Genomic DNA, 13,663 nt, shown 5'->3' with positions numbered 1-13,663 from the left:
TGGCACAGTTGTGGAAGCTCATAACTAGAAATTAAAGGAGATTGCAAATGGAATGGCAGACTGGATTATTGGCTCATATGACTGCTAGATTTCAAGAGCATAACAGGTTTGCCTGTATAATTTGTTAGATAGGCACACTAATATTGAATATTGGTATCACTTAATAAAAAAAATCTCTGCATTTATCACCTGATCAAGGAGTCAACAGAGATTCTTCATAAAATACGAAGAATACCTAATATATGGGGTTTAGGAAAGGAATATATATGTTTGCAAATAAAATATAGAAGGGAGGTGCCACAGTGGGACAGACTTCTACAAGAGATTAGAATTCAGGATTGGAGAACCAAGAAAATGGTAAGTAAAATATATAGTTTACTAAAAGAGATTAGCATTCATGGTAGGCAGAGTGTTAAGATTGTTTAGGTAAAAATAATAGGTAAAACACTGATACCTCCTGTGATGCCCACCACTGTTACCAATATGTGTAGTCCCCATGCTAGGCCAGTAATCAAGGAGCCTGAATCCTCACCACTGACATTGGAGAGGGACTTGGAATACAAATGGATGCACTTGGTATTTCCAGATGCAGACCTCTCTGCATCAGGTACAATTTCCCTTAAGAGCACACAGGGAACAAACTCAGCCTGGGGTCTGGATGTCTCTTTATTTGTCTCCATCCAGATACCCAATAAGGCTCCCTATTGGTACAGCTGTAGGGTTAGGTCAACAGAGTATCCAAGCCAAGTCCTACAGCACTCTCTCTATAAACCAAGAGCTTTGTGTCCCTGCCCCAAGTAGCTGACACACACACTCTTTAAGATTTAATTTCCACACACACACACACACACACACACACACACACACACACACACACACATACACACACACACACACACACACACACACACACACACACACACACACACACACACACACACACACACACCTGGGAAAGGCTAGCACAGATTACCCGGTCTACCAGCTTGGCTCAGACTATAAGGTAGATTTACTGCCACCAGTCAGTTACTGTGAGGCTCTTATAAAGGGTATCCAATTATACTGTGTAATATTAATACTAATACAAGTTCACCAAGATGGACAGGCCTTCTGGAGTGGCCCACACAGTGTCACCAAATAAATATAAGTGCTCTCCAAGGTTAGATACTTTCTACAAGGGCCAGCCACAATAAAAGTTTTAGATATATTTAATAATAAATAATAAAAGTACATGAAAATATTAAATATATATTCACAGTAAATCACAGAGTTCAGATCACAGGAAATATTGAAAAGAACATTGATGGACAGACTCAGACAAATAACGAAAAAAGAATATCTAAACTAAGCTTCACTATATTCCTGACTGAATCTAAGATAATTTTACTGTTCCCTAGTCGTTACTACCACAAGGCAAGATGCTGTGGGTGAGGGTCTTTCTAGACAGGCTTCCAAACAGAATACTCCCTACTCCGAGATTTTTCTTTGTAATATCTAAAATATAATTTTCCAGGAGGGCTGGCAGAATGACCTCATCTGGTCACCTGACTCTAGGTTCTCACAGTATTTTCCTTTGAAGCTCAGGCAGGAAGTTAGCACAGACGGACACAGTACACATCCAAATGTTTATGGTAGTGCCTGGGGCCTCCCCTCTTTTCACTGAAATAATGAACAAAGGCTCTGTCCCACACTCAGTGTCTCCAGCCCTAATCAGCACTGTGGGGTACCTTTTAAGGGTTTAACAGCTCATTTACATTTCCCCTATTTTTCTTAAAGTTAACCTCTGCTATGCCAGTATCCTCTATTAAAACATATACATTTAATTCAGCTATAGTAACGCGTGTACATTTCTCTTTATTTCAGCAGGGTGCACTGTTGATACACTTCAACACAAACAAAGCTCACAAATACATGTTCAGCACAAACATCTGTACAAAATCAGTTTGATATACAAATGACATACAGTTCTAATACATATGTAAAACAAGCATCTTGTATAAATCAGTTTGATATTCAAAGGACATATTCTTTACAAAACTCCAGCTGGCTATGCTGGCACTTGCCCATATCATCACACCTCCACAATACCAAATGGCATATATTCTTCAAAGGCATGCAACAAATTATTGTAAATTTTGAATATCTGCATAGAGATATAAGCCACAGATATTTTTATATTCTGAATAGGTTGTGCCATATGTTAATGAATGCTTCAAGTGACTGTTGGAGATGTACCAAAAACATGTAAGATTTATGGGTCCATTATTTTTGGGAGTGCTCTAAACTAAATGAGTTTAAAAGATAAATACAGACATGTTTGAATAATCTTTGGGCATTTGAGGTACAATTTACTCATTTCATTTTTGCTGGATATTGCAAAAGAAGATCAAATGATGGGCCAAACCTAAAAAAAAACAATGCTTAGTGTAATAATGATATTGACAAGAAAAAAGAATAACAAGAAACTGTTAAATGTCAGGACATAATAGGTCTTAATAACTTAGTTATGTTTTCAGCCCCCCAAAAATGTTAACCAGAAAATGGAAATTAGGGGGTAACCTGACCTTGGAGGATATGCTAGGCATTACAAAGGAAATGAAGCAGTCAGAGAAGGTATTGCTAGATGGAGAAAAGAAGAAGACACATACCATTAAATGGAATGTGTGGACCATTACCTTCACAATGGGGAAGGAGTGTTGGAGAAAACTAAAATGGTATAAAATAAAACAGAAGTGAATGGCATGTAACTTTATTGGTTGAAAAAATCAATGGTTTCAAATGTGAAGAAGGTTATGTGAAAAAGAAAGGTGAATATGTAAGTATATGACTGTAATATGATGTTGATGATTTTAAATATGTTTGTCATTTGACAACTTATGAGTTCAATAAACTGTGCTAAAACAAAACAAAAAAGTGGAAGAACGAAGATCCCCTGAGCTTTGATCACATGGTCAAATTTAAGAGGAACCTTCTGAAGCTGAAGAGTTATTATTAAACAATGAGAGGCAGTGTATATAAATAAGTGTTTGTTCTAGATGGATTGGAAAGAAATGAGGTTATTAACTTAAATGTGAGACTGTAGTAAGTAAACCACCCATGTGTCACCACTTGTTGGCCTGATAAACATTTGTATTGCCAATCATATAACCTTCAATTTAATCTGATAGTAATGAAAACAGAAATATTCATTTTAGTTGCATCCATTATTTTTAGCTGTTAATTTGAGTTGTATTTACACTTTGCACTTATCTAAGTTCCAGCAGATATAATGTAAACTATAAATGTGTTGTAACGTTCTCAAAAGAGTTAACTAAACAGTTAATCAAACTTAGTTAAAAAAACATATCAAGTACAGTCTTAAAAAAAGAGGTTGGGGTATGAGATAAAGAGTTATGTACCTTAGGGAAATTCATATAGTCTAAATGACTACACTTTTTCAAAAATAAATTTATAACAGAGCAAGGGGACACAATGAAGATATTAATTCATAGATATGTCTCTGACATTTATGTCTTCTTGGGTGACCCACAGCCTTGATAAGTCTTAATCAAACAGGGGACTAGCAGAGTCTGAAACTGTGAGACTGAGCTCATGAAAAAGAAAAGAGAAAGAGGGGCAAAGGGAGTGAAAAGAAAATATAAAAAAGATTACAAAATATCTGTTAGTATAGTGACAATGCTGGGGATATCAGTTTTACTATTTTAATGACTGACTGGAAGAGGATAACCCTCAGGTACATCACAAGCTGTCCCTTTCAAGAACATCTGACTTGTCAGTCACTAATGACTAAACTACCTCATAGTATACTGATAAATTAAGGACAAAGATAGACGGTACCATTTCTGATAAGTTCTACAAGATAACAGGAAGCACAGATATCTATATATGAAACATTAGCAATAAAAGATAATTTGTAAACCTAACTACAACAAAAATTATTATTATACCTACTGATCATGATACCTGGATTCCAAAAGTGCAATAACTAAAAAAATAACTATATTTCATCATGAGCATTTCATCTAGAGTTGTACATTAAAGCCAGTGGTGTGTCTGAGACTTACACATACACACACAAACACACACAGATATATATATATATATATATATATATATATATATATATATATAGCTAGATATAGATAGATATTTTTCTTAATTTAATTAGGCATTACAACATTCTAGCATATTTAATATGCCTAAATAAGTTGAAAGATAATTCCCTGATTCTACTGTGATCAAACTGTATATGTCTGATCATAATAGGTCAAAGGGTGCCATTAGGAATTGTAAGTATGCAAAATGCAATTCCCTGAGACTACAGAAGGAAATATGTTGTTAATAAGACAGGGAAATAGTCATTTTCTTCTGAATTTACCCCATCAGAGAATACACTTTCTTCTGCAAGTTGCACCAACCTTAGAGATGATTATCTGCAAGGGTTTTAGGCATGCAATTCCCTCACATGGAAAATGTGGATGTCTGCCCACTCATTAAGGTAGAATTTAGACCACTAGCACTTTATAAAATACATATCCAGGAGATTACTTTACAGGTTGGATTAATTGTGAGGTAAGGCAAAGTTTCTGCATATGGCAGTGGTCCCACAGGGGAAAAGGGCTGCTGTACTTCAGTTGGCTGACTGAGCACGAATAGCTGTAACAGAAGGTAATTATGCTAAGTAGGGTAACGGAAGTCATGGAAAAAACATTCCCTCAATAACGTCATGCTCTGCTTCAGAACAACTGATTTATATTTACTTAAAGTACCTCCTTTCATACTGTTTAAGGAGGTCACTTAGTATTTTTATCATGCAATGAGTGAATTTGCTAACCAAACAAGTCCTGTTCAGAGACAGACTAGAACTAGGACAAGTTTTATTCGACCACAGTAAAGTCTACAATTAAGGCAAGCACTATCCAGTCATAGGATATAATATTTTGCTTAGGTTGTTAGGGAGCACTCTCTAAATGTGACTTACTCAGTTAGTAAACTCACTGAAATGCATGACATAAATACTGAAAAGCAACCATTTCAAACTATTAAAGATGTATTCTAAGTAAATATAAAACAGCTGATATTTCTTTGTTACTGCACATAAAAACAATAAAATGTTAAAAAAAGAAAGAAAGGCAACTCTTGCTTTTGATTGCTGACATAATTGGCTGAAGTAAGCTGTGTTTAAGACATATGTGATCAAATTGTAAAAACTGTGGGTGTTTTACATTGTACAAATAAATGTCACGCAAAAACAAAAAAGTAGCCTTCTAGTTTACTAAAATAAATTAGAATGCTTGAATAAACCCATCAGTTAAAGCAGAAAGTCTACCTTAAAAGATTTTTTTTTTTAATCTTAGCAGCATTTCCGCTGGGGATGGGGTTCTTAAACTTACTCAGCCATCTAATAGATGTGACAAATATGTTTAATATGTTTTTATCTGAAAAGCCCAAAGGAGAAAAGGAAACTTTGACTAGACTAAAGGAAACAACAGAAAGTGCCACAGTACTGTATTAGAAAACATAGAAAGTTCCACAGTAATGTATTTCGTTTATCAGTTTAAGAGGCAAAAGGGAAAATGCAGACTAAATTATCAATCCTGTGTAAACAGAGCCAAGAGACAAAGAAAATGTTAATCAGAAAAGGTATGATAAAAAGATATTACTAGTATGTGAAAAAGAGATTATGTTAGCAGGAATTTTGAAGAAATTTTCTATTTCTGCATTCCCATTTAGCTTAAACATTTTTTTTTAAGTAAAAATTCTTTCTGTAAGAAAACCTAAGACTAACATGCTACAGTAAAAGCATACATAATATAGAGAACTTTGAACAGCTATCTGATCATAAACATGGTATTATGTGTTTGAGAGAGACACAGATGCCAAGAAATTCACCTTGAGAGCAAAGCTAGAAAGGTGAATCTTGGCAACCTTATAGAGAAAACATAATATAAGTTTATGATCAGAGATCAGATAATAAATCTTCGTAAGACATGGAAATCTATCTGATACATGTACTACTAGTTACAGAAACAAAAAATAGGTCTAAGCATTTTGTCAGCTTTCAAAGCCATAATGCACTTAGACAGCTCTGTCAAAAAGATAACATGACACATTGTTTTATGTTAGAAAAGAAGGTCAAGGAAGATTACTGACACAGACAGCAGGCAGAAAGAAATATGCTTTTAATTCTGCTACTGCTCACCAAGTCTTAACAACTTAACCAAGGGATCTCACACTACAGAAGTCCTTAACTGATTTGTCTTTTCACAATATCAGAGCACAATCATGGTGCTCCATGCACTACAAAAAAAATAACAACAACATGTATGTTTTTAATACAGCTTCAATGTAGTTTTAAAAGCTAGTGAAACACTAATTTATTTTGGCATATTTAGTTTCGGAAATTTCTAACTGACTGACTAACATTCCTTCATGCACTTTAGAAGGTTCCCTGTGTCTGTGGGAAGGAATAGTAAACCATAGTATCATGTTCACCTGAAATAATGTACTACCAAACAGGATACCAAAATGTCACAGGTACTGAGATGTAACAGGTGCAAGATCACAAAAAACAACATAGTCAGACCCTGCAGTATTGTACCCTGTAAATGCTTTATCTGTTACTTCCATAATCTGCAAGCACCCCATCCAGTTCAGCCTTTACATAACTAAAATGGGCTCATTTTTTTTCTCTTAGTCTGTGAGGTATCAGTAGACACTCATGTTCTAAGTATGGGTACTTGGAAAAATACTGGTTTTAAAATACAGTTGTTGAAACCTATACACACCTGACTTATTTATTTAGTTAACATTTGTTAACCAGATAAGTGGACTGGTCCAAGGACCCTTTCCAGTCACAACTCACAACCAGGGCCCAGAGGGCTAAAACAAGATACATACATTCACTGGGATGAGGCCAAGCAGAACTCTGGACTGCAGGTTAGAGATTACCTTCCCTACCAGGGACTGATATCAGACTATAGACAAAGAGAAAGGGATAGGGGAATCCTAACTGAAAGACATTCTTTGGTAGAACTTTTAGTAGAAATTAGAACAGAAGCTGCTGTTAAAAATGGGATAATTAGTAGGACATATAAAATATTGCATGATAAGTATAAGAATGAATCAAAGCAGGCTGGGGAAAGATTGGCAAGAGAGACTGAAGAAGCAATTAACAAAGGAACAATGGAAGGACACACTTATGGCTCCCAAATATGCAAGAAAGTCCAGAAGTTTTAGGATTTTTCCTTGGAAGTGTTTACATAGGTATGTTTATACAACAAGCAGACTTCAGAAAATTGACAGAAAATGCAGGCGGTATGATAGGAAAAAGAGAGGTAAAGTACAGTTTTGTACCTACCATAAATGTAGATGTCCGAACTGGATAGCATCTGCAGTCATAACAACTGGGTTGTCCTGTCGTCAGGCAGCCCTTCGGTCGGCCGGATTCCAAAGTCCGGGTCCGGCTTCGGCTGATGTCGCACTTCACCCGACGTCATCTCTGCTGGTCTTCGGGTATAAAGGCATCAGCCGACGCCATTTTCTTCAGTGTTTCTTGCCCCAGATGCCAGTTGCCCTCTTGGAAGGCTAAATTTTGGGTAAAAATGCCAATGTTCCCCAAAGGATAGAAGGCAAACACATTTTAAGCATGTATGTACATATATACAAACAAATACACCATAAAAGACCCCCCACCAGCTAGCTATTAGGAGGGTAAATACCCTAGGAGTACCACAGAGGGGAAGGAGGGAGGGTAATCCTGACTGCAGATGCTATCCAGTTCGGACATCTACATTTATGGTAGGTACAAAACTGTACTATGTCCTTCATGGATGCATCTGCAGTCATAACAACTGGGTAGAATACCATAGCCAACTAGGGAGGAGGAAGAATAGATTATGGTGTGGTTAGGATCCCTTGCAGTACAGCAGTGGCAAACCCTGCTCGGGATCTGGAATACAGAGGTAAATTATAATGCTTGGCAAATGTATGCACGGAGGTCCAAGTAGCCGCCTCAATAATGTCCTTGGTTGCCACTCCTCGTAAGAAGGCTGTGGTAGTGGCTGTTGCTCTTGTAGAATGAGGTCGTATGTTCTGTGGAATTGGTTTTCCATGGAAGGAGAAACAGAATCGTATGCAATTTCCTATCCATTTGGAGATTGTCTGTTTGGAAATTGCTTTTCCTTCCCTTCCTGTTGCATAGGCTACAAAAAGCTGGTCAGTTTTTCTGTTACTTTTTGTTCTGTCCAGGTAGTAGCGTAGCTGTCTGTGTACATCCAAGGTATGTAGCATTCTTTCCCCTCTGTTTTGTGGGTTGGGGAAGAAGGTAGGTAGGTGGATTGCCTGGTTTAAGGACACTCTGGATACCACCTTAGGCATAAATGTAGGATTAGTCCTCATGGACACTCTGTCTTGGTGGAAGATTAGGAAGGGTTGTACTGCCATTAGGGCCTGAAGTTCAGAAACCCTCCTTGCTGAGGTTATTGCCAGTAGGAAAGCAGTTTTCCATGAAAGATGCTGTAGGTCTGCTGTTGCTGCTGGTTCAAAAGGTGCAGTGTCAACTTTTCTAGCACAAAGTTCAAATCCCAAGCTGGCAGTGGTGGTTTCCTAGGAGGTTTTACATTCTTGATCCCTCTGAGGAACTGCCTGAGTAGAGGATGTGAGAAGACAGGTGGATCAAAGCTGTATTCTGCTGAAATAGCTGATGCATGTATCTTGATGGAGGAATAGGACAGGCCTGTATGTAGAAGCTCTGCCAAGTACTCCAGAATGTTAGCCATATCTATATTCGACACATCCTTCCCTCTTTCAGCACTCCAAATGACAAACCTTTTCCATTTCCCTGCATAGTTTCTTCTTGTTGAAGGTCTGCGGGCTTCAAGGATAATGTCTTTAACCCTTTGGGAGAGATCTGGAATAGTTGCTGCTATGTGATGTGCCATGCAGTCAGCTGCAACGTTTTTAGGTTTGGATGCATGATGCTGTAGTTGTTCTGAGTTAACATCAAAGGCATCAAAGGTATTGACCACATTTTGTCCCGAGACATGCTCCTCAGCAATGGGTACCAGTGTTGTCTTGGCCAGTTTGGAGCTATCAGGATTATCCTTGGACGTTCCTCCTTGATTTTAGTAATACCTTGTGTATCAAGGGAAGAGGTGGGAATGCATATGCTGTCAGGCCTTTCCAGCTGAAGGAGAGCGAATCCACTTTCGATGCAAGTGGATGGAATGTCCTTGTGCAGAATTTTTGAGCTGGTGGTTGAGAGGGGAAGCGAATAGATCTATCTGTGGCATTCCCCATTTCTTTGCGATGGTCTTGAAGATGTCCGGGTGTAGCATCCATTCGTGAGCATCCGAGGTGGTTCTGCTTAACATGTCTGCTAGAGTGTTCTCCTTTCCCGGTACAAACATTGCCTGTAACTGGATGTTGTAGCTGAGTGCCAGGTTCCAAAGGTCCAAAGTCATTCTGCATAGGGGGTATGAATGAGTGCCTCCCTGTTTGTTGATGTACCACATGACTGTGGTGTTGTCTGTCCTTATCATCAAATGGCCTTCTTTGAGAAATGGTCTGAATTTTTGGATTGCCAGTTTTACTGTCGGCATTTCTTTTAGGTTGATGTGCAGGTGAAGCTGGTCCTGCGTCCACAATCCTTGCACACATTTGTCCAGCATGTGAGCCCCCCATCCTAGGTCTGAGGCGTCTGTTGTGATGGTTTGGCTTGCTTGATATTTGTGAAAGGGTAAGCCTGGGTTTGACTGGCATGCTTGAGCCCACCATAGGAACTCCTGTTTTAGGCATGGAATTAGTGGAATTTCTGCTTCTAGGCTGTGCCTGTGTTGGGACCATAAATTCTTTAGGTACCACTGTAGTTTTCTCATATGTAGTCTGGCATGTGGAACCAAGATTATGCATGATGCCATGAAGCCCAAGGCCTGCAGAACTTTACTTGCTGTTAGTTTGCTGTGGTTTGTTAGTGCCAAGAAGTAAAGAGGGAGATCTTTTTGTTTTTCTGCAGTTAGGAATGCCATTTGTTTTACTGTGTCCAATTCCGCGCCCAAGAATGTCCTTGTTTGGGATGGAATCAGCCTTGATTTTTGCAAATTGACTGTGTATCCCAGTGCTTGTAGCAAGTAAATGACCCTTTGTAAATCTGTTGTCAGCTTGCTTTTGTTGTCCCCTTGTAGCAGGCAGTCGTCCAGGTATGGATAAATTTGGATTCCCTGTAGTCTGCAGTGGCGATTACTGATGCCAGGCATTTTGTGAATACTCTGGGCGCAGTAGATAAGCCAAAGGGCAATGCTGAGAATTGATAGTGCTCTGATCCTGCAAGAAATCTGAGGTATCTTCTGCAAATTGGTCGAATGGGGACGTGCAGGTATGCCTCCTTGAGATCTAGAGTTACCAGCCAACACTCCTTGCCCAGCATGGGAAGAAGTTGCTGTAGGGTCAGCATCTTGAATTTTGGGACAATGATGTATGTGTTTAAGGTGGACAGATCGAGAATAGGTCTCCAACTTTTTCCTTTCTTGGAACTAGGAATAGTCTGGAGTAGAATCCTTTGCCTTGTTCTGTTATTGGTACTCTTTCCACAGCTCTCATCTTTGTTAATTGCATTATCTGCTGTAGAGCTTCTGTTTTTTTGATTTGGAGGTAGGTTTGGCATTCCTCTGTTGACTGGTATAGTGTGGAAGTGGAACCGGTAACCTTGGTCTATGGTTTGCAAAATCCACTTGTCTTTTGTGATATAGTGCCAGTTCTTTGAAAATAAGGTTAATTTTCCGCCTAAGGGTGCTGCTATTTGTTCCCTGGTAGGCGGAGTTAGAATCAAATCACTGTGATTGCCCTGTTGTAGTGGTAGTGGCTGTGCCTGTGGCTCTGTTATTGCCTTGCCACTGTCGTCCTCTTGTAGGCACCCCCTCTAGATTGATTTCTGCCTCTGGAACGTCTATTCCTGCCCCTTTGGGATCTTGTGGAGTCAGGAAAGGACCAATTTTTGGCAGGCCAGTTCCTGGTAAACCTTGGGGGCTGAACCTGCAAGAAATCTTTAACCGTTTGTACAGATTTTGCCTTTTCTTCCATTTTCTTCATTACCTGCTGGGCAGGTGTACCACACAAACTGGTCTTATCCATAGGAGCATCTAATAACTTAGCTTTAACATGATCCGGTAAAACTTGTTCCTTCAACCATGCATGTCTTCTTATCACTGTGCCAGTCATGGCTGATCTAAATGAAGCCTCCAGTGCATCATAGCCACATTTTAAGGAATGGTTACTAACCTGTTGTATGTTATTTACCATTTCTAATAGATTTTTCTTATCTATAGAGTCATCAGAGGATAGCTTTTTAGTTAACTGATCAAGCATAAACTCTTGGTATTGTATCATGTGAAACTGACAGTTTAAAGCTCTAGCTGAGAGAGTAGCAGAGGTGTAAACCTTTTTGCCCCATCTGTCTAAAGACCTGGCTTCCCTTTCAGAAGGAATAGGGTTTTTTGCTGTGGTTGAGGCTACTGCCTTAGGGCCCTGGGATATAGTTTCAGGGTCTGCAACAGGGGCCTTGTATAGGTGATGATGAGTGTCTGGCACCCTGTAAAATCTATCTGGTTTGGCAGGTGCTGGAGGTAAAGAATCTGGTGCAGTGCAAACATCATTAAATGCATCGTCCACAACAGAGAGGACAGGAGGTATAGCTAAGGGCCTGTGTTGTGGTAGGTGCAGAAAAGTCCTAAGTCTTTTCTGGAGTCTGAAAAATCCTGTTCCTGCCATTGGAATTGTTCTCTCATGGCATGTAAGGTTTCCCCAAAGGAGAATTCTTCTGGTGGGGAAGCAGCTGGAATGGATTCTTCAGCATCTGAGTCCTCAAAATTGGAGAAAGGAGCCTCTGGCTGGTCTGTAATATCTGAGTCTTCCGCAGAATCATCAGAGGACACAGGCTCGAGGGGCTCTGCTCTAGGTCTCTTTTCTGGGGGCTGAGAGGCCCTGTCTGGGTGAGATTGAGATCCCCTAATTAAGGATATTAAATCTTCTGCCAGAGTAAGCATTTGTGAACTAGAAGTGGGCCTGGTTGAGGGGGGTTTAACAGGCACTGACTTAGTAGATTTGGCTGCTTTAGCCCTGGCGAAGGCCTTAATAGACATGGCTGCAGGAGGCCTAGCAGCACCATGGGGTAGAGACATCCAAAGGGATGGTGTCTGATAAGTCACTAGTAACCACTTTAGTAGGTAAAATTTCTGAGGCCGATTCAAGTAAGGTAACCGGAACCTCAGTAGTAGTCATTGATTCGGCTGTACTCTGATCAGTTTTCTCGGTTTCGGCCGAAACCGAGACACTCGCGGTTTGCTTAACCATGGTTTCGGCCGAAACCGCGGACCGCGAGTGTCGGTCTTTTTCTTTGCGTTTAACAATTTGGGTAGTCGGAGGATCCGACGGCATAATGTACGCAAATTCAGAGCCGAAAAACTGTTCAGCAAACTCCGACCGACGTCTAAGCGTTCGTCGGTTGAAAGAAGCACAGGCCGAACAGGCTGCTACGTCGTGGTCTGGGCCTAAACAAGGCAAACAGTAAGAGTGGAAATCTTTATGAGGTATTTGTTTCCCACAAGTTAAACAGTTATTGACTTTTTCTGACATTGGCTGAGGCAAGAAAGAGTCCTCAACGGGGTACTTAGCTTTTAGAAGTCTTCGAAGGAGTATTCGGTAGTAGTAATCTCAGGATCTGACCGACCGGCACTTGCGAACAGCTTCTGCTTCGGGCGCCACGCGGCAAGAAAGACTGAAGAAAATGGCGTCGGCTGATGCCTTTATACCCGAAGACCAGCAGAGATGACGTCGGGTGAAGTGCGACATCAGCCGAAGCCGGACCCGGACTTTGGAATCCGGCCGACCGAAGGGCTGCCTGACGACAGGACAACCCAGTTGTTATGACTGCAGATGCATCCATGAAGGACATCTAGGAACATGTTTTTTTGGGGTTGTTATGAGATGGCAAATTTTAAAACTTCCCTACAGAGTACTCTGTCAGAAATATTGGGGAGAAAATGGCTGTAACTAAGGAAAACAATAAACTAAGTAACTAATGAAATGATTCTTTTGAGTTGGGATAAATGATCAGAATTGCCCAAACATGGCAAGCCATTATGTTTAATGCTATTGGCTACCAAAAAGCAATTAATAGAAATGTAAACCAAATGTATTTAAAGTTCTGAATATTGTAAAGAAGATAAACTAACTGGAGATGTGATCTTTAGAAAAGGGAAGAAGAAAGCAACATAGAAATAAATTAAATTTGTGAGAACAATACTTGCAGAATAATATTCAGGAGGAGGAGTGAAAAGTGAATAAAGGAAGGCAGGAATTCAGCAATTTATACAATGTTGGAGTGAATGAAAACTATTAAAAAGAAACCTTACATGTAAAAATGTTTGCTATGTTTTTTCTTTTTTTATTATTGTGTAGCTTTTTATGTCATTGTAATGTAAGAATTTAATAAAGGTGTTAAAAGCACTCTAAAAATAGTTTTTAGTATAAAACAAATATTGCCTGGCATCTAGTGAAAAAGCATGCACAGTTAAGGGACCCATGCCAATTATGCTAAATATTTGCAAAACCTATAAAGGTGAGTTCATTAGATAAAGATATGAAAATATTACCCAATAGTTAGGCC

Source organism: Protopterus annectens, chromosome 1.part0, assembly GCF_019279795.1.
Source record: "Protopterus annectens isolate FY-2018-M chromosome 1.part0, PAN1.0, whole genome shotgun sequence".
Classification (NCBI taxonomy): domain Eukaryota; kingdom Metazoa; phylum Chordata; order Ceratodontiformes; family Protopteridae; genus Protopterus; species Protopterus annectens.
The sequence above is the reverse complement of the archived record's forward strand: the minus strand, read 5'-3'. Positions refer to the sequence as shown.